At 44.0% G+C, this 20225-nt stretch overlaps 1 protein-coding gene across 1 annotated transcript in view; it reads right to left on the minus strand.

Moving 5' to 3' along the window:
* CARNS1 (carnosine synthase 1) overlaps positions 1–13972 on the minus strand; it is a 55899-nt gene extending 41927 nt beyond the window's left edge. The window contains exon 1 of the mRNA XM_066586881.1: positions 13890–13972. The gene's annotated coding sequence lies outside the window, so the exon portion shown is untranslated. The remainder of the gene's footprint in view (positions 1–13889) is intronic.
* Positions 13973–20225: the final 6253 nt, after the last annotated feature.

The following is a 20225-nucleotide window of genomic DNA, read 5'->3' on the forward strand; positions in this document are numbered from 1 at the left end:
CATTACTTAGCTTAAAACATCTAATCCCTGAGCTTCCTTTAAATAATTGGCCATACAGAGCAACTATGACTATCTCAGACTCATACCAGGGGAATATCATGCTTTCTTCTCCCCAGATACAAGAGAAATACGCAACTCCAATCTCTGAATACTATACGTATTCGCAATATGCTAGGAGCCCACACAATTCTCTCCTCAACTTTACCGAACCCATTAAAAGACTTACTAAATGCAAATATAACACCGCAGAAAAAACTCTCAAAATCTATCAGTCATTTTAAAAAATTGTCAATTTCCTAAACTGGGAAAGAGACTTGAATAAAAAATGTCCATCAAAGGCGTGGGGTGAGGCTCTGACGAAGATCAATAGGTTTCAAATGTTTGAATATATTGTATTCTATGGAAAATGCTAATAAAAATTTAATGTTCAAAAAAAAGACAAATGAATAAAAGTGGTGAAAATAGCTAGTTTTGCCTATCTTGCCCTACAAAGAACAAAATAGAAAGTGATCAAAACGTCACATTGATCAATAAATGAAACCATTAAAAAGTACAACTCATCCTGCAAAAAACAAAACTCCCAGTTGACAAAAAAAGAATATTAAAGATCTTTTGAATACACAAAAAATATATTTTAAAAAAGTGTTCAAAAGGTGCAAAAGACCCCAATCCTATATAGATTTGGTAGTAACATCATAGTACCGGCCTGCAGAATTAATGTAACATGTTATTTATACTGATCGGTGAAAGTTGTTAAAAATAATTTTTAAAACATGCCAAAATTGCAGATTTTATTGCCTCTAGACAGAAATCTAATAAAAAGCAATCAAAATGTTATATGTAGTTCATACTGCAAAAAAACATGTCCTTATAGAGCTCCGGAGATAGAAAAATAAAAATGCGGCAACACAAAAGCAAATCTTTACAAGAAAAAAGGGTTTTTTGTGTACAAAAATAGTGAAACATAAAAAAAAAAAAAAAAAACTTTAAAAAGTTGGTATCGCCAGAATCATTCCGAGCCAGAAAATAATGTTATCACATTTAGGGTTTATTCACACGTCCGTATATCGGGCAGGTTTTCACGCCTGGCTGATATACGGTGTCCCTTTCTGCAGAGGGAGGATGCGGGTCGGGAGCAGTGCACTTAGCTCCCACCCCTTCTCCGCCCCTCGCCACTGTTTGCAATGGGAGCAGCAGGACGGGGCGGAGCTAAACCAACTTCCGCCCCCGCCCACTTATTCCTGCCCCCTCCCATTGCAAAAAGTGGTGAGGGGCAGAGAGGGGGCAGAGCTCAGTGCACTGCTCTGGGCCCACCTCCTACCCCTGCAGAAAGGGACGCCTTATATCAGCTGGGTGTGAAAACCCGGCCGATATGCGGACGTCTGAATAAATCATTATTTTGCACACTGAACGCTCTAAAAATGAAATAAAAAAAAAAAAAACTAAATGGCATAATCTTTTTTTCCCCAATCCCTCTAAAAAACAAAATAAAAAAGTTATCCAATACATGATATGTACCCAAAAACGATGCCATTAGAAAATACAAATTGTCCTGCAAAAAACAGCCCTCATACGGCTACGTTGGCGGAAAAATTAAATAGTTATGGCTCCTGGAAAAACGAGTTGTCATTGAGGCGCAAACAGACTAAGGGGTTAATGAGGTCAGCCAAACAGGTGTAATGCACCCTGCAGGCTTATAGCCTATGAGTGATGCCACTATTCAATCTGGTGGGCTGCCCTGCAACAAGTGGGCCACAATAGTGGAGACTCCCTGGGCTTCCCCAGTATTCATGAGACTACTTACTGCAAAAGTTACAAAAATAAGAAACATTAGTTGACATTTTGGCTAAAATACATGTTGACACCCTTAACATGCTGTATGCTTGTGCAAGTATAATCCCAAGCAGCCTCTGCCCCAATGTGTGGAGGGTGTGAGAGGCTGTTTATCAGTAGTTTGCACCTGCTTATCTCCTTAATATGTACTCTAACTGGTCTGCCTGCTGCTGGGGATGGTGTTCACCTCCTCTGTATATACCGTCATATCAGTAAGTATGGGTGCCTGCTATGTTTTTCTTCCATTGAAATGTCACAATAGAAGTAAGACTTTCCAGCCTGCAGTTTCCAAGTTAACTTTTTCACCCCTTTTTGACCATCAGCACTGCAATAGCGATGCACCAATCCAGTGGAACAGACCCCATCACTATTGAGTCCTTAAAGGGGTTGTCTCGCAGCAGCAAGTGGGGTTATACACTTCTGTATGGCCATATTAAAGGGGTTGTCCCGAGGCAGCAAGTGGGTCTATACACTTCTGTATGGCCATAATAATGCACTTTCTAATATACATTGTGCATTAATTATGAGCCATACAGAAGTTATAAAAAGTTTTATACTTACCTGCTCCGTTGCTGGCGTCCTCGTTCCCATGGAGCCCGACTAATTTTCGGCCTCCGATGGCCAAATTAGCCGCGCTTGCGCAGTCCGGGTCTTCTGTAATCTTCTATGGAGCCGCTCGTGCCAGAGAGCGGCTCCGTGTAGCTCCGCCCCGTCACGTGCCGATTCCAGCCAATCAGGAGGCTGGAATCGGCAGTGGACCGCACAGAAGAGCTGCGGTCCACGAAGACAGAGGATCCCGGCGGCCATCTTCAGCGGTAAGTATTGAAGTCACTGGAGCGCGGGGATTAAGGTAAGCGCTCCGGTAAACTTCCTTTACTTCCCTGCATCGGGGTTGTCTCGCGCCGAACGGGGGGGGGGTTGAAAAAAAAAAAAACCCGTTTCAGCGCGGGACAACCCCTTTAATGCACTTTGTAATATACATCGTGCATTAAATATTGGCCATACAGAAGTTATACACTTACCCCCTCCGGTGTTGGCATCCCCGTCTCCATGGCGCCGACCAAAGCCGCCTTCTCCCTGGATTAGACGCGCTTGCGCTGAAGGGGCCGCTCCGGCGTGCTCGCGCCGCACAGGGCTTCTGCGCAAGCGCGTCTAATCCAAGGAGAAGGTGGTTTTGGTCGGCGACATGGAGACGGGGATGCCAGCATCGGAGGGGGTAAGTGTATAACTTCTGTATGGCCAATATTTAATGCACGATGTATATTACAAAGTGCATTAATATGGCCATAACAGAAGTGCTTAACCCCACTTGCTATCGCGGGACAACCCCTTTAAATATAAGAAACATGGGTCAGTGTATCACATTACTGGAGATTCCGCCACAGATCTGAGACCGGTCTAACACAGATTTGAACACACTGGTTTTGCTTGGGCCTACCTGTCACTAGAACAGGATGCATTGTTCTTATGGATGCCTCGCTTGACCTTCAAGGGGCTGGGGGACCTTTGTTCTCTACAAGTCGCCTTCTCTAATTCAGCACTCCCTTCTGGGATATTGAAACCTAAAGCCCTCACTGACTGACTGACTGACTGGCCACTAATTCTCTCACTTCCCAATGTCGTAGAAACATGAAATTTGGCACGAGCATTGATTATATCATAAATAGGAAAAGTTAATGGGTCCCAACTCAATTATTCAATTCTAAGCGCAAAACAATTAGCGTCCAAATTTTACGTACATAATCTAATTCTCTCACTTCCCGATGTCATCATTATATATATATATATATATATATATATATATATTATATATATATATATATATATTTAAAGGAAACGTCGCATGGTTACCTCCACATGGTGTCTCCTGGGTAACGCAGAGAACTATGCAAAATGGTGAACTTATGTTTTTCCGGTATCTCTAAAGTAACCATGACTTCATAAGATTTTCCGTGTGAACACCAGATAAGCACCAGTACCAAATTAACTAGGGCGAAGCCGGGTATATCAGCTAGTCTGTATATATAAAATTGAATGTGTATGTCTGTCTGTTTGTCCTTTATGCGCTACTACACCATTCATCCGATCGCCATGAAACTTTGGGAAGTTGTTGAGTACACTCCTGGGAAGATTATAGGCATAGTACAACTATCCTACGAAAGGTTTCGCGCGTGCGAGCATCGTCGACAGTTACGACCCCCCCCCACGTAGATCGTTCAATTTCCATCATTGCCACTAATTCTCTCACTTCCCGATGTCGTAGAAACATGAAATTTGGCACGAGCATTGATTATGTCATAAATAGGAAAAGTTAATGTGTCCCAACTCGATTATTCAATTCTATGCACAAAAGAATTAGCGTCCAAATTTTACGTACGGAATCTAATTCTCTCACTTCCTGATGTCACCTATATATATATATATAAAAATGAATGTATGTCTGTCTGTCTGTCCTTTATGCGCTACTGCACCATTCATCCAATCGCCATGAAACTTTGGGAAGTTGTTGCGTACACTCCTGGGAAGATTACTGGCACAGTACATCTATCCTACGATAGGTGGTGCGCGTGCGAGCATCGTCGACAGTTATGACCCCCAGACAAAGATCATTTGATTTCCATTTCAAGCACGAAAGCAAAAGGCATTACGAGCAACGGGAAGCGTGTTCAACCAGAAAATGATGCATCCGCCGAACGTTTCGCAAGACAATTGCTGGATATTGATAATGCTGAGGTAAAATGAAAGCTGTGCTGTGATTGGTTGCTATTTCTTATACTACTGAGGTTAAATGAAAGCTGTGCTGTGATTGGTTGCTTTTTTATACTGCTGAGGTAAAATGAAAGCTGTGCTGTGATTGGTTGCTATTTCTTATACTGCTGAGGCAACATGAAAGCTGTGCTGTGATTGGTTGCTATATATTATACTGCTGAGGTAACATGACAGCTGTGCTGCGATTGGTTGTTATATATTATACCGCTGAGGTAACATGACAGCTGTGCTGCGATTGGTTGTTATATATTATACCGCTGAGGTAACATGACAGCTGTGCTGCGATTGGTTGTTATATATTATACCGCTGAGGTAACATGACAGCTGTGCTGCGATTGGTTGTTATATATTATACCGCTGAGGTAACATGACAGCTGCGCTGCTATTGGTTGTTATATACTATACCACTGAGGTAACATGAAAGCTGCGCTGTGATTGGTTGCTATTTTTTATATTGCTGAGGCAGAATAAGTTGCGCTGTGATTGGTTATTTCTCTTACTGCTGAGGTAAGATGAAAGCTGCGCTGTGATTGGTTGCTATATATTACACTGCTGAGGTAACATGACAGCTGTGCTGCGATTGGTTGTTATATATTATACCACTGAGGTAACATGAAAGCTGCTGTGCTGTGATTGGTTGTTATATATTATACAGCTGAGGTAACATGAAAGCCGCGCTGTGATTGGTTGCTATATATTATACTGCTGAGGTAACATGAAAGCCGCGCTGTGATTGGTTGCTATATATTATACTGCTGAGGTAACATTAGAGCTGCGCTGTGATTGGTTGTTATCTAGATATATAAAAACGAATGAATGTATGTATGTATGTCTTCGCAGCAACGCGCGACGGGTAAGCTAGTGGGGAATAAAATACATTTCTTTTTCAATTTACAGCAGTTAAATTAGCAGCACTACTGCAGTGATGGCTTTGTAGGCACAGGGTGGATTGGGAAAAGCTGCGTAGGCCGCCGAGAATAATATAGCGATTAGTATGTAATTCTACAGGGAGTGTGCTGGCCACTGTTTGATATCACTATTGACTTCTTGCCGTTATATCAGTTAAACATTTTTACTGTGGGTGAAACAATCAACAAGGTGTAAGCCATTTAGACACACAGCCAAAGTGTACAGAGAAAGGAGAAAAAAAAGGTTTGGCGGTTTGTTTACTAATACTTTCCAAAAGTAAGGGCTCACCCACACAGGCGTATGAGGCCCGCATACTACCTGGTGCAGGTAGCAATGTAATATACCCACTGCCAGCAGGGAAAGGAGTTTGGTGCCAGCAGTATTATTTGATTAGTTGAGCCTGAGCGCTGCCACTGCTTGGAAGCTGCATGCCAATGTAATTTAGCAATAGAGCTCTGCTCCCTGCCAAGCAGTACACAGGTTCCTTCTTTCTGCCACCACTGTGGATATTCTACCCTGAACCACCAATGTACCCAACAGTCTGTCCAGAGCCTGGAAGAGAGTACCGACTCCCGCAGCAAAGCGCAGTCTTTTCAGTGTGGCATGGGGGGCCTGTGGGCCCCTCTAGCATTTGGGCCCAGTTGCAACTGTGACCCCTATAGTTACAAAAACTGAACGTACTAGAGCTTATTAGAAGCTAGATGTATGTGTATTTGACTTGACAAAGACCACTGCTGTCTGTGGTCGAAACGTTGTCTATTTGGGCACAATAACGTTTTTTGCATAAAAGAATCCCTCCAGCTGCTGCTCCATATTTGCATTGGTTGGTCGTATTGGACCGGTCCACAGGATCCAGGACCGGATTAGGAGCGTGCATCCCTCTACCCTATGCAGGATTCCTCCCTTCCAACATTGAAGGTACGGTGTGTGCTGATGTCCACAACCCTATTGGAACTGCATTTGTGCGTGCCATGTGCAGAGAATAGAACAGATTGATGCAATGGGTTCAGTCACATGCATATACTGTTCCTGCGCATTTACACACCAAAAGGTCCCTAGAAGTCAATCGGGATGCTCAAATGCATGCAAAATATATAAGATGCAGGAAAAAACACAGCTGGAAGTCAGTAGGCTAATTATCCATTTCAATCCGCATACATTTGTGTGAAGTTGGCCCTACACTTGGCATTGACGGTCACATGAAGTGGGGGAAGAAAAGTTCTTTATTTCATAAAAGCAGTAAAACACTAGAATTTTACTGGCCCACACAAAGTTGGCATGCCCTTTTTACTGCAGTTTATGGCATAATAACCAAACCCAAGAAACAATGGCTGAATTATGTCTCATTTCCATTTTTTTCTCTAAAAATTTTATGGTGCCAATAAAAAAAAAAAATCCTCCAACAACAAACACGCCCTCATACTGCTATAGTGACGAAAACAAAGTTATCACTACTGCAAGGTGATGTTGAAAAATACAACAAAGTCATTACGGTGTTAAATTCTAGGTTAAAGGGAACCTGTCACCACGTTCTCAACCTTAGAACTGACGTCATGGGTCCAGCAAGGGATGAAAAATTAATCACTTCTAATACCTGTTTTCCTAACGAGCCCATGAACCTCTGCAAATAGGTTCCAAAGGTACCCCATGGCGTATATACCCTGTTTCTCCAAAAATATGCCCTAGTCTAATTTTAGGGGAGGCTCTAGTTACACGACATTAATTAAAAAAAAAAGAAAAAATACATTACTAAGCAGGCTCGGTCCAGGTCCCTCCCACTGCTCTCTCGAGGTTCGGTTATGGGATTCATAAATCCCACCTCCAGGAAGCGATGGCTGTGATTGGCTAAGCAGCAGTCGAAGGGCCAGTCAATGCAGCACTGGATGAACCAACGCGATGACTGTGATTGACCGCAGCTCAGCCAATTCATAAATCCCACCTCTACAACGCAATAGCTGTTTATTGGTTCTTCCACTGCTGCTCAGCCAATCAATGCAGTGTTGAATAAACTAATCACAGCCATCGCATTGGTTCATCCAGTGCTGCATTGATTGGCTGACAGCGGTTGAAGAACCAGTCACAGCCATCACTTCTTGGAGGCGGGATTTATGAATCCCATAACCAGGAAGTGAAATAGTATGAGCGGCCAAGGACTGCAGGAAGCACGTTGGAGTTGTGGAGAGCAGCGGGAGGGACCTGGGCCGAGCCTACTAGGTAAGTGTAATAAGACTTCCCCTGAAAATAAGACATAGTGCAAAAATTAATATAAGACATGGTCTAATTTTGGGGGAAACACAGTAATTGAACAAAGAAGAGTCATCTGGCCAAGTAGAAGGACCAATTCATAGCTTGCTGAGCTAACCCTACCCCCTTCCTTATGATAGACAGCATCCTCCATTACACAGGAAATCCTGTCTATCAAGAGAAAGGGGGTGTGGTTAGCTCAGCAGCCCAAGAATCAGTGTGACTTTTCTCAGCTCACCTGCAACTTTGGCACCTAATTGAGGGGGGAAGGTACATAACCTCATAATGAAGAGAGGGTGATAGAAGCAATTAATTTTTCCACCCCCTAGTGGCCAGTGCAGTCAGTTTTAGGGGTGAAATGGAGGAGACAGGTTTCCTTTGAATTATTTAAAATACGTAAAATGCAATATTCAGACAGTATAGATAAGTATGGTGACCTATTAAACATACTTAAAGAAATAATGTGTCAGCATTAGACAGAGGAGTGGGCAGCGAAACCTGTGTCCCTAAGGGCTTGTTCAGATGAGCGCTGTTTTCACGCTGTTAGCAGCGAGAAAAGAGCGGTGCTATAGTGCTGAAAAGATCGCGTGATCGGGCAACTTCAAGCTACAGGAAGTAGCCGTTCGCACAATCCGAGGTGTGTGCTTTCAAGGCTGCCATAGGAGCCTATGGAAAGGACGCAGGCAAAGATAGATCAGGTCCTATCTTTGCGCGCATCTCGGAGCAGACATGCGAGTTTGCACTCGCATGTCCTATTTTTGTTAGATGCGCTGATTCAGCACACCTAACATTCTCTCATGTGAACGATTCTATAGGAACCGATTAGTTCCTATAGAAGTGCTTTTTCACATGTCTCTTAAGCGCTAGAACGAACGAGGCTTAATGGCTAGGAGGTCAGAAGACAAGGATCTGCTATAGGCTCATGATGTGACAAGGGCCGATCCAGGGGCCTACTCTGACCACCCACCAACCTCCTCGGATACAGTGGCACCAACCTGGATAAACCTCAAACAGATAATTAGCCAATACCAACCAGCTTCTGCCGCTTAGAGAAGACCAGGAACTAGAAACCTTCTACCACTGCAATTATAACAATAGTAAAGCCAACTCCTGTGCTGTCAAGGACCCTCCAAGGTATGCAGGCTTGGAACCTTAAGTCTGCATAACTCACCCAAACCCATTTCCAACACTTCCTCCAGCCCAGAATTAAATGTCTAGGTCCAAGTCTGTGAGATGTACGCCATCTCTAACTATATACATCCCTTCAGTCTCCAACAGTGTATAAATAACTACTAAACCACCATTGAGACACACAAATTTTGAAATGGCCTTATCTTGGCTCTATTCGATGCAGCTACAGACACCGCGCCCCTCCATATTGTATGCTGAATGATCTCCGACCAGATCAACAGTTTTGGGTGAGCATCCCAGAAACAAACAATCCCATTTAATGCTTTTTATCAGATTACGCATAAGATAACTACCAAGGTAGTTACCCGCAGCATGCACTAACCAGGATATGAAGAGCCCCAGCCCACCATCTAACCCTGTCCTGAACTTGGTCTTACCTCATCCCACATAAGGTCCTGGAAACCCAACCAATGTACCAATGCTACTTCCATATCGAGACCTAAATACCTACCATTGAATAACACACCAGCACTCTTTTCTGCCCAATGGATATATGAATGTCCCATGATCCAGATAACACATTTGGAATGACATGAAGCAATAAGACATATATAAACAAAACACACCAACCAAGATCCATCAATAGACCATTACCCCAACTATGAATACTCCATTAAATGTGGGTGTACATACAAATGGTAATGACGAGACTTTCAGCACCCAATCCTTTTCACAAATGCACCCCCTTAGTTGCTGCACCGATAAAAGGTGTGTGACTGATGATCTAGTGGGCTCAGCCTCCACCCTTACATTAGATGATGGAAAACTGCAATCAATTGAAAATGTGACCGAGGGGTACCATCCAAATGCATTAACGTCAAGTCTACCTCCGGACGCACCAACATAAAATGTTCATGACTCATCGAACAGGTAACATAATCCCCAAATCTATGCAATTTCACTGCTAAACCTGGTTTATTGGTTTTTTAGTTACTAGATACTAAGTCCCCTGTCGCACAAAGCCACATTCTGCCACAAGATCCCCAATCACCCCCCATGTTCCATCCAATTCGGGCTAACTACCCTAACCAAAAAGCCCCGTAAAATGCCTAGGAAAATGCTAACTTGAGCAGTAACCATTTAAAAAAAATCAGAGCTACAAATCACATCCACCTGTAATAACCCTACCAGAAGATGGGAAGATACTGGACACAGTCTATCCGGAACCTTAGTGCCCCACACAAAACCCTTGGTCACTTCTTTTGCTATAAAACAACTTAGTAACATCTTCACTCCCCATCAATTTAAATAAATCGAATAACGCTGCCACTGACTGATGTAACAAAGCTGCTGAAACCTGAGACTCAAAAAGTAGAGATGAAAAAAAGAGAACATACCAGTAGGCTGACTCCAACAATTCCCAGCCTCCAACCAAGAATCCTCCAGACGAAACCACTGTTTCCTTACCCTTACATAGCTTTCCCATGTCGCCGGCGCCAAAGACTGCTTTACCCACTCTAAATATTGTGCTAAACCACATTCCACAGCTGTTCTAGACATGGCACTGGTTTCGCTCAGCTTCTGGGACCAAAACCAGAAAATGCTCTAACTGTAGACAAGACAAAGCATCAGCAATGTGATCATCAACACCCGGGATATGAACCGACCTAAATATAATATTCTAGTGGAAACATGTCAACACCAACTGACGCAGTAAAGCCACTACTGAGGAAGAACTAGCAGATTGGCTAATGCTTGCACACACCACCATGTTATCACTATGAAAAAGCACTGATTTGTTTGGCAGCTTAACTCCCCCAATCTCCACAGATACTAATATAGGAAAAAGTTCCTGGAAACCCAAATTGATGGTCAAACCTCTCTCTCCACGACTCTGGTCAACAACCACACTCTACTTCCCTTGAAAATATGCCCGCACCCAAGTGCTCCCACAGCACCCATAAACAGATGCCACTCCCCGTTGAATGTACACTCTGGAATCCACAATGTCTCTCCATTGTAATCTTCCAAAAAGGTATCCCCTACCCTCAAGTCTTCCCTATGCATTTGCTTCAGCCAAATGAAATAGTTTGGATTCTTAATTCAGTAAGGGGGCATGGCTAGCAGCAAAGCAGAGTGGGTGTGCCCATTGGTGGCTCAAATGTTATAGTCAAATCTACATAGTATACTGGCTGTATACCTACCAATCCGAGTGCTCGGAGCAGCGGGTGGAGGTGATTGACTCCCTCTAGTCTTATGCCTGCCCTTTCCTCTGATTTCCTGGGCCTTGCAGGCTGGCAGATACAAGTCAGGCCTGATGTGGCCTGGAAGCCTAAGCTTCAGAAGTCCTGGCGGTGCAGACCCCCGAAACATTCCTGGTGGGACATATTCACTGCCTACCTGCGAGTGGATGGATATCTCACATCAGAGCTCAGTGGGGATTCCTGCTGCTCTCCCATGTGGGTGGGAAGCTTCGCCCGGCAAATGTTTTCCTCCACATTAGTGAGGGAGTATATTCACCACAGGCCATGCCACTGGAAGTCACGGTGAGACCCGGGGGCTGTGTACCCCACGCAGGCACATGCAGCCTTCCTGTGTCGGGAGATGATTCTTTTGAATAAACCATGAACTGTGGGGCATAAGATGCTGCATATGATTAAGGAGGGCACATCAACACTTAAAGCGGCCCAAAACATACTGCGGCTGTGGCACTCATTGCTCTAGGCCTCACAGCTTATAGAGAAAGAGGAAAGTAAGAGGAGAGGACTACTCTCCCCAGCAGCCCAACACAGTTTTTTCAGGGGATACTACCACTATATCCTCTTCACTTATTGACTCTGCCTTATAGGAAACTGCAATGCTCAAAGTGGTCAAAATGTTCAGAGTTTTAGGTCATTATGTACTATTGTTACGTCGCAAGACTAGATGCATGCTCATACGGCCTGCTTTCTATACTAATACTATGAGCTTGCATAAAGCCATGGTTGATTCAAATCTGTACTCCCGATCATTTTGGCTCTAAAGCGGCTCACAACATGACCATTCAAACCATTTGCCATTTTCCATATTATGCTTGAGACATTCTTGACTCACTTGTTCGCAGACCACCAGAGTAATTTGCTGGAGTTATCATTTTTCTTATTATTTTTAATATCAAAAGCATTAATACTCTATCTAAAGTTTATCTCCACTAAACAATGGGCCATACGTGCGTGAAATCCACAGGCTCTAGAAAACTTAGATTTTTTCCCCCTGCTCCTGTTTTTCATGGCCCCAATGGAAGCACAGATTCCAATGACCAAAATATGGGGTCGGATCATGTGACAACTGTACCCCAGGAACGCTATCCCATTTCACATGAATCTTCAAGTGGTTTCTCCTCTCCAGGAATAGCGAAACGTGATTTAACTTCCAAAGAAACTACCAAAAGAAGTTTCCCTAACTCTACAGGCCTCCCCTAATTCCTAGACACCTTCTCAAAAAGGATCCCGTACCACTACTGCTGAAGATTCCAGTATGGAAAACCTCTGCTGTTGTCTACAAACATATCCAAGTACAGATAATCCCTTAACTACCAACACAATGAAGGAGCTACTCCTGTCCCTCCAAAAAGATATCTCCCGGGATATGCAAAAGATCTCCAGTCAACTCCAGACCAATATCGACCATTTTGTCCTGTTGAAGAAAAGAGGGGTCTAGTCTAAACTGCAAAAAACAAGCCCATTTACGTGAAAAAGTCATAGACCTTGAGGATAGGTCACGAAGAAACATCAAATTCCAGGAGATTACAGAATCCATACCCCCTGCTGACCTCCCTCATTATCTACTCCAGCTTTTTCATACGCTGCTTCAATCTTTATCTCTACTGGAATACACCATCGACAGAGCACACAGGATCCCTAAAGCTCATTCTGTCTCAGAAGCTGCACCACGGGATGCTCTCCTTAGTCTATTAAAAATGGATACGAGCCAGAAGCTTCTAAATGAGGGGAGGCAAAGAGGATCTCTACCAGCCCCATAGGTAAGGTAAAGTCTCCTGGTGCAAGCACCGAGTCAAGACTGACTTCTAGGGTGATGTCACATCAGACTGTTTTTGCGGGGTAGTTTGCCACTGCCTTCCCCAGTCATCTTTTACCCCCCAGCAAGCTGGGTACTCATTTTACCAACCACAGAAGGATGGAAGGCTGTGTCAACCTGGAGCCGGCTCCCTGAACTCCCGACCCACAAACTTCAGGTCACGAGCGAGAGCTTAGGACTTCAGAGACCTAACACTCTGCGCCACACGGGCTCATACCATCCCTATAGACAGCTGTATTAACGTTTCCTGACTTTTCTCCAGCACCTCTACAGCTTCACAGACAATTCAACCCTGTTACTTCTACTCTCCATGGCTAATATCAAATACAAATGGGGCTTCCCTATTAAGCTCATTATTTCAAGAAATGGCACATTTCACGTGGTAACGTCGGTAACAGGCAGTCTGTCACTTTTGAAGAAATGGGACATATACATTCCTGCTGAACAAACCACACTTCCTTCAACAAACAAGTCCCCATCTCGGATCACACCAGAATCTTACTAACAGAGAACCAATGGTCGTCATTCCTTAAGTAAGTACTTTTGCAACGTCACTACTTTTTAAACTTTTCAAATTGCTTGTTAAACTTTTTTTCATACTTATTTGCATTATGGAGCTCCTCATAATGTTGAAATATGGTAATACCCCCAAAATTATTATTCACCCTCTGCACGGTGTGCACTACGTGAACACTATTATACTGCTTTTCAGTTCTCTCATTTATTGCTGTGTTGTCTTTGTTCCTGTTTTATTAGACGTCTTTTTCGTATGATATATGTCCACTATTCTCTGTCAGTCATGAAGGCAGCGCAGTACCCTTGTTCACTTATAAACCATGCCCTTTTTTTTTTTTACTTAAAGGGGTTCTGTCCCTAAAAAAGAAAAATACTCTACTTATCTATTCCTCCCCCATCAGTCTACTTACCAGATCTTCACCTCCCTTATTTTCTCCTGTCTTCTGCAGTCAGGGGGTTTCACTTCAGCTCTAGCCGCCTGATTCTGCCTCTTCCTGTGAGGTCACCTACATTAGGTTGGCAGTCTGCAAATGTACGTTATGTCACAGCTCACAGGCCAGCAGGGGGACTGCCTATCTCCTTCAGAGATTGTTCAAGCCAGCTGTCTCTGAAATAGATTACAATTCCTTCCTAGGCAGTGAAGCTACAGCACAGGGATGTGACCTTCACTGACCCAGCAGGAAGGCGTTTGTGATAAAACAGCCTTCATAACAAGCTGGGCCCAGACTGCAGTGAGCTGACCTGGGGCACTGGAGAAGCTCAACCAGGAGAAGATGTGATAAGGAGACTGACAGGGAAGGAATAGGTAAGTTTAGATATTTTTTTTAATGACAAAGCCCCTTTAATGTTAAGGGTCTTAGCAGCTCATTGAAGCACAACAGCCTGCTATGGCACCAGGTCCTCAAATCACTTGCTGATATAGGTTTTCCTCAAATAACACATTTTGTAAAAGACACTTGCTCCAAGTGCTTGTATCCTAAATTCCCATATAATTTCTTTTCTTAATGGGGTTAGATGTAAGAAAGGGGAGTATTGATTGCAATCAATCAGTAATTCAGTATTATTTTCTCAACAAAATTTGCATCTAGATCCCCGAGTTGTTTTTTGATCCTAGTTTGCGAAATTAATAATGCAACTTCCAATTTTGTAAATGTATGTTTTTCACACAAGCGACAAGCTCGATTTTTTTTTTTTTACACATGTTTTGAAAGAAACTGCTAAAATCCAAAAGAGTACTTAATTGGAGATTTTAAATTTTGTCATGGACCTGTCTCTGGATTCTACCTCCAGATCCAGATTACCCTCCCTGACATTACAATTACATGTCTGGTGTCGGTACTATTGTACCTTGTCACCACCGGAAGCTAGGGGTTTGACAGGGCTTGCATTGAGGAATGCCCATGTCACGCACTTAGCTTCCAACTGGCTGAATTCTTCCCTGGCATACAATCCGCGGGGGACCGCACAAAATTTTCTGCAGCCTCCTCTCCACGCCGTGTGGCCTCCTGTTCCGGCGGCGCACGCTGTCACAGGGTTCCCGGCTTCTCTGCCCGCTGTACTCTCCACACTGCACCAGCTGCTGACTGGCACCTCCACTGCTGTCCCCCCCGTCGGCGAGGACCACTGCAAAAGTTGTCCACCCTCCTCCCCACGCCGCAGCCGGGAGCGCTGTTACAGGGTTCCCCGCTGCTCTGGCCGCCGTACTGTCCCCTCACCACTCCCGCTGCTGACTGGTACTTCCACTTGTGACCCCCCCCCCCCTCGTCAGCCGCTGCTGGTGGGGTCCGCTACAAATTTTGTTCACAATCCTCTCCACGCCGCAGTAAAGTGGCCTCATGTTCCCCTGGGCCACACTGCAGCCTGGAGCGCTGTGACTGGCGTCCTCGCTGCTCTCCCCGCCATAGTGTCACTTTCGGTAATGTACCCCCTGCGGCGGGTGACTGCTGTGACTCACCACCCGCAGCGGTCAGGGGAGATTTAAGGGGAATGCCTGCTCCGGGGACAGTCTTAGCAGCGTCTGCATTGATTTTTGTCTGGCCTGGAGGGTTAGGGTTAGTTTTCCTGTTAGGATTAGATTATTTGCTGTAAATGCTTCCATGTTACAGGTGTAACATGGAAGCATTTACAGCTAATAATGTAAGCCTAACTGGAAAAAGAACCCTAACACTAACCGTCCAGCCCAGGCTAAAATCAATGCAGATGCTGCTAGGACCTGAGAGGACCTTCACGAAATCAGCCAATCAGGAGCTAGGGGTGTGACAGGGGTGTCCCTCCAGACAAGCCCTGTCAAACGCCTAGCTTCCGGTGGTGACAAGATACAATAATACCTCTGGTGTCTTCATGGTTCTGAGAGAGATTATACTTTATCTTCACCCCATTCTTGTTACTCAAAAATTGACTTTTTCCCCCAGATATTAAGTATTTGGAGGAGGTTTTATGAACAGAGATCGGAATCATTACTTGATCAGACCACGCCCCAATATCATTACACAAGAAATTTCCTCACTCTCCCCCCTGCCCATGAAGACTTAATGAATATATTCTTTCACATCCAGAATATGAATCTAAATTGAAAAACAGAATTGAAAATGTTCTTCACTATTAATTCTACATCAGTCCCTAGCACTTTTTCAGGTTGGAATGCTCATAAAGCCTGCATGAGAGGCTTGTTCATAAAAAGATTGGAAAAATGGTTGTAAATGTTTTAAAAACGGTCAAGCCGAGGATTCGTCTTGAACTGTTCACTGTCTATGGCTTGGTCTTCCACGTTTTGGGGACATGGCAACAGTCAAACTGGTAAGGACTATTCTTTATACCAATGTAATATGAATGTCACTTAGCAACGCTTGATTCTCCCTAGCGGAGCTGTTGGCTAAAGCACAGCAGCGCCGCTAGATTTAACGTAGGAACTTTGACCGGGCCTGACGAGTCACTCAATGTATCAAACTCAAATTTTATGATTTTACGGCGGTGGTGAGGATGCAACAAATCTAATGACACCAAAATCATCCACCAAAGGTCACGCAAAGGGGTCAAAGTGTGGTGCAAGAGAAGCCTGTAGGCTTTTTAATATTAGATACAGCTCTAGGGCTAAAAGGAAAAAAAAAATAGGAGAAATTAATCCACTTGGTCACTCATATTAATTTCATTGACTCTTTAAATAAACCAAATCTAACGCCTCAAAGAATGGACAAGTTATTTAAATTATGTTCCAAACTTCAGAGCCTTTTGACTCCCCCCCCCACCCCCCCCCCAAAAAATGAACATGCAATTCTATGCCCATGATAACTGTACTGGGGCACTGTTGGCCAAACAACTAAAGAGTATGAAAGCTAAGGAAAGAAAAAAAATTCTTTTAGATCCCAGTGTTCATAAAATTACTTACCCTCAAGAAATTGCTACCACAACTGAAGGAAATTTCAAGTTTCCTTCAGAGTATTAACCTCCCTTGTCTGCCGGCCAGCTAACCAATTAGTTTTCCTTTTGGCACCAATCTCGTACTCGAAGTCCAATAGGCTATTAAAAACTTAAAATCCATTAAATCTCCAGGCGCAGATGGCTTTTCCGATGGATAATACTAAAAAAATATTCTTCTCTTGTCCCCCTACTTGGTATCAGAATTCAACATAACAATGATGGGTTGTGTCTTCCTTCCAGAAATGTTCAAAGCCCTAATTCTCATCTTGTCTAAACTTGCTAAGTAAACCATATCTCCAGCTGCTTTTTGTTCTGTTTCCCTACTGAGCATGGATGTCAGGATCTATGCTAAGTTTCTTAGTAACAGACTTTTCTATTCTCCCAGTGTTGGCTGCTGGAGACCCAAGTGAGATTTATCCCACAGAGACAAGCTCCTGACGTAAGCCGCCCGTTCCTGAACTTCATTAGAACTGCTGAGCTTGGCCGTATACCTGCTTTGTTTTTAGCTTTAGATGCAGAAAAAGCATTTGACGAGATTAACTGGGGCTATCTCAAGGCCACGTTAGAAAAATTTGGTTTCTTGGATCCTATTAAATCTGCAATTTTGTCATACTCTACGCCATCAGCACAGGGTTTCATATCTGGATGTATTTCCCCTCTATTTACAATTTCAAATGGCACTTGTCCTCCTCATGGAACCTTTAGCTGAACAGACTAGAATAAATTAAGACATTAAAGGGGTTGTCCCGCGAAAGCAAGTGGGGTTATACACTTCTGTATGGCCATATTAATGCACTTTGTAATATACATTGTGTATTAAATATTGGCCATACAGAAGTTATACACTTACCCCCTCCGGTGCTGGCGTCCCCGTCTCCATGGCGCCGACCAAAGCCGCCTTCTCCCTGGATTAGACGCGCTTGCGCAGTCTGCCCTCTTCTGTCCGGCTCCGGCGTGCTCGCGCCGCAGAGGTCAGAAGACCTGTGCGGCGCGAGCACGCCGCAGCGGCCCCTTCAGCGCAAGCGCGTCTAATCCAGGGAGAAGGCGGCTTTGGTCGGCGCCATGGAGACTGGGACGCCAGCACCGGAGGGGGTAAGTGTATAACTTCTGTATGGCCAATATTTAATGCACGATGTATATTACAAAGTGCATTAATATGGTCATACAGAAGTGCTTAACCCCACTTGCTTTTGCGGGACAACCCCTTTAAGGGAATAAAAACAGGACTTCAAGAGCATATAAAGGGCTCTATGATGATGTCATTTTGGCACTAACAAACCCTACTTCTTCCCTAAAACAAAAAAAAATTACAGAAAGCAGCCATATACTTACTAATATAGGAGGACAGGCATATACACCCAATTATTCCCCCAGCATCTTTCTGATAAATACTGATAGATGCAAAGTATTTGCTGATATTTTGGCCAAAATATGTGAGCTCACAACCCATCATCCAGGGTCTTCACTTATTGTGAGTCCCCTCACCATTGGGTTGTGGGCTCACGTATTTTGGTCAAAATATCAGCTAATACCTCGTATCTATCAGTATTTATCAGAGATGTGCAGTGCGGCTTTGAGTGCTGGGGGAGCCCAGTGTGCCAGTGCCGGTGTGCTTTGCCTTTGGGGTGCAGGGCAACCGTCTGGATTCAAATATGGTGTCATTAATAGATTGTAAGCCTGCATGGTTCACTACATGTACCATGTGGTCTGAAACCCTACACATACTTTTTTTGTGCAGGACTAAGCACCAAGCAGCCATCCCCCTCAGTATAAGGAAGGTGTGTGAGTGGCTGAATTATCAGTGTCCTTCAAATGTGCAATTTGCTCCTCCATATAGCAGTTTGGCTGTCTGCATGTTGGGGGATAAGTGGTGCATATACCTGCCCTCCTGTATCAGTATATTCGTAAGTATATGGCCATTCTCTGTGATTTTGTCTGTTTTTAGATTTCCCTTTCTGTGTTTTTTTTCCTTCCATAAGAACAGGCCCAATCTATATTTTCTGATTTTGGAAAAAAAATCATGTTATAAGATAAATAACACAAAATCTCAGTTATTAAAGGGGTTTCCCGGTCACAAAGTCACTTTTTATCTAAGCCTATTCTTGTATAGCAATCAATAAAATAAACACCTCCAAATACCTTTTATCTTGTTTCTTCAGGTCTTTCTGCTCCTGCATCCTCACTCCTTGTTTGTTTACATGCTCAGCCTCAGTGACTCTTTCCTCCTCCTTTCCTCTTTGGTTCCCATGAGCCCTCAGGCTGCTCTGCCAACACTAAATACCCACAGGACCCACACCGGCACATCCACCCCCCTCCATCACCACCTCTATGAGGCTTCCAGTCACTTGCAGCATCCAACCTGTATGTTACCTCAGTCCTGCAGTACCTACGTCTGTAACCCTCAGGCCAGCCGATTAGGAACTGTCCATTCGCTGCTGCTGATGCTGATGCTGGCTGACACTTCTCAACTGCTATCTGCTAGTATCTAAATGCCCCACTTCCACACCAGTACCCGTGCAAAAGTTCAACTCGGGCCTCCCCCCCGCCACCTGTAAACCATGCTGCCTACATCCGCAAAATGCCGAATTTACATGTATGATCCAGCCTTGGCATAAGCTTTTCAAGAATGACTTATTTCCTGGACCCCATGAAAAATTTTTTGTAGCCCCTTAGGCTAATTTCACACGGGTGAGTGCGATATCGAGCCATGAAACACAGCCTGATATTGCTCTTGCCAGCATGCAATTTCACCGTGGATGCAAAAATGGCTGGCTTCACTCCAGGCATATAGCGATCCTCCGCCGTGTCTGACAATGGAGAAACCTTGCACCGGATCATGTGCGGCCAGTACATGGTGCGTTGCTGCTGCCGGCCCAGTTGAAAACAATGGGAGATGCGATGCGAGAGCATGCACAAATATAGGGCACATGTGGTGGTCCTGTCATTCGCTCTTTTTGGGAACCAATTTTTTTCCTTATTCTGTATTATTTTGTGGTCCCGGACCCAGCGCTGGCCCTTCGCATCCAAATAGGATTCCTCTTTTCTATTCAGTTATTAGCTCTCATTTTCCTTGTATCTTGGTAAGCAATAGCAAACAAAAAACAAAACAAAAAACAGAACTCCTTGGATGCACCTTCTCTTAGCAAAGTTCTCAATTCTATTAAGCTTACATACCCTTGGAAGGAGCTATACTCCACATTTTCTTCCTAGGCACCTCGGGCAGAATACCTTGCCAAGAATCCTTCATAATCAACCACACGGATTAGATTACTCCATTTATGGAACTATGTTGCTAGCCTACAGCCCCGCTTGGATAACAATGTATTATT

The sequence above is a fragment of the Eleutherodactylus coqui genome, chromosome 13 (genome assembly GCF_035609145.1).
Source record: "Eleutherodactylus coqui strain aEleCoq1 chromosome 13, aEleCoq1.hap1, whole genome shotgun sequence".
Classification (NCBI taxonomy): domain Eukaryota; kingdom Metazoa; phylum Chordata; class Amphibia; order Anura; family Eleutherodactylidae; genus Eleutherodactylus; species Eleutherodactylus coqui.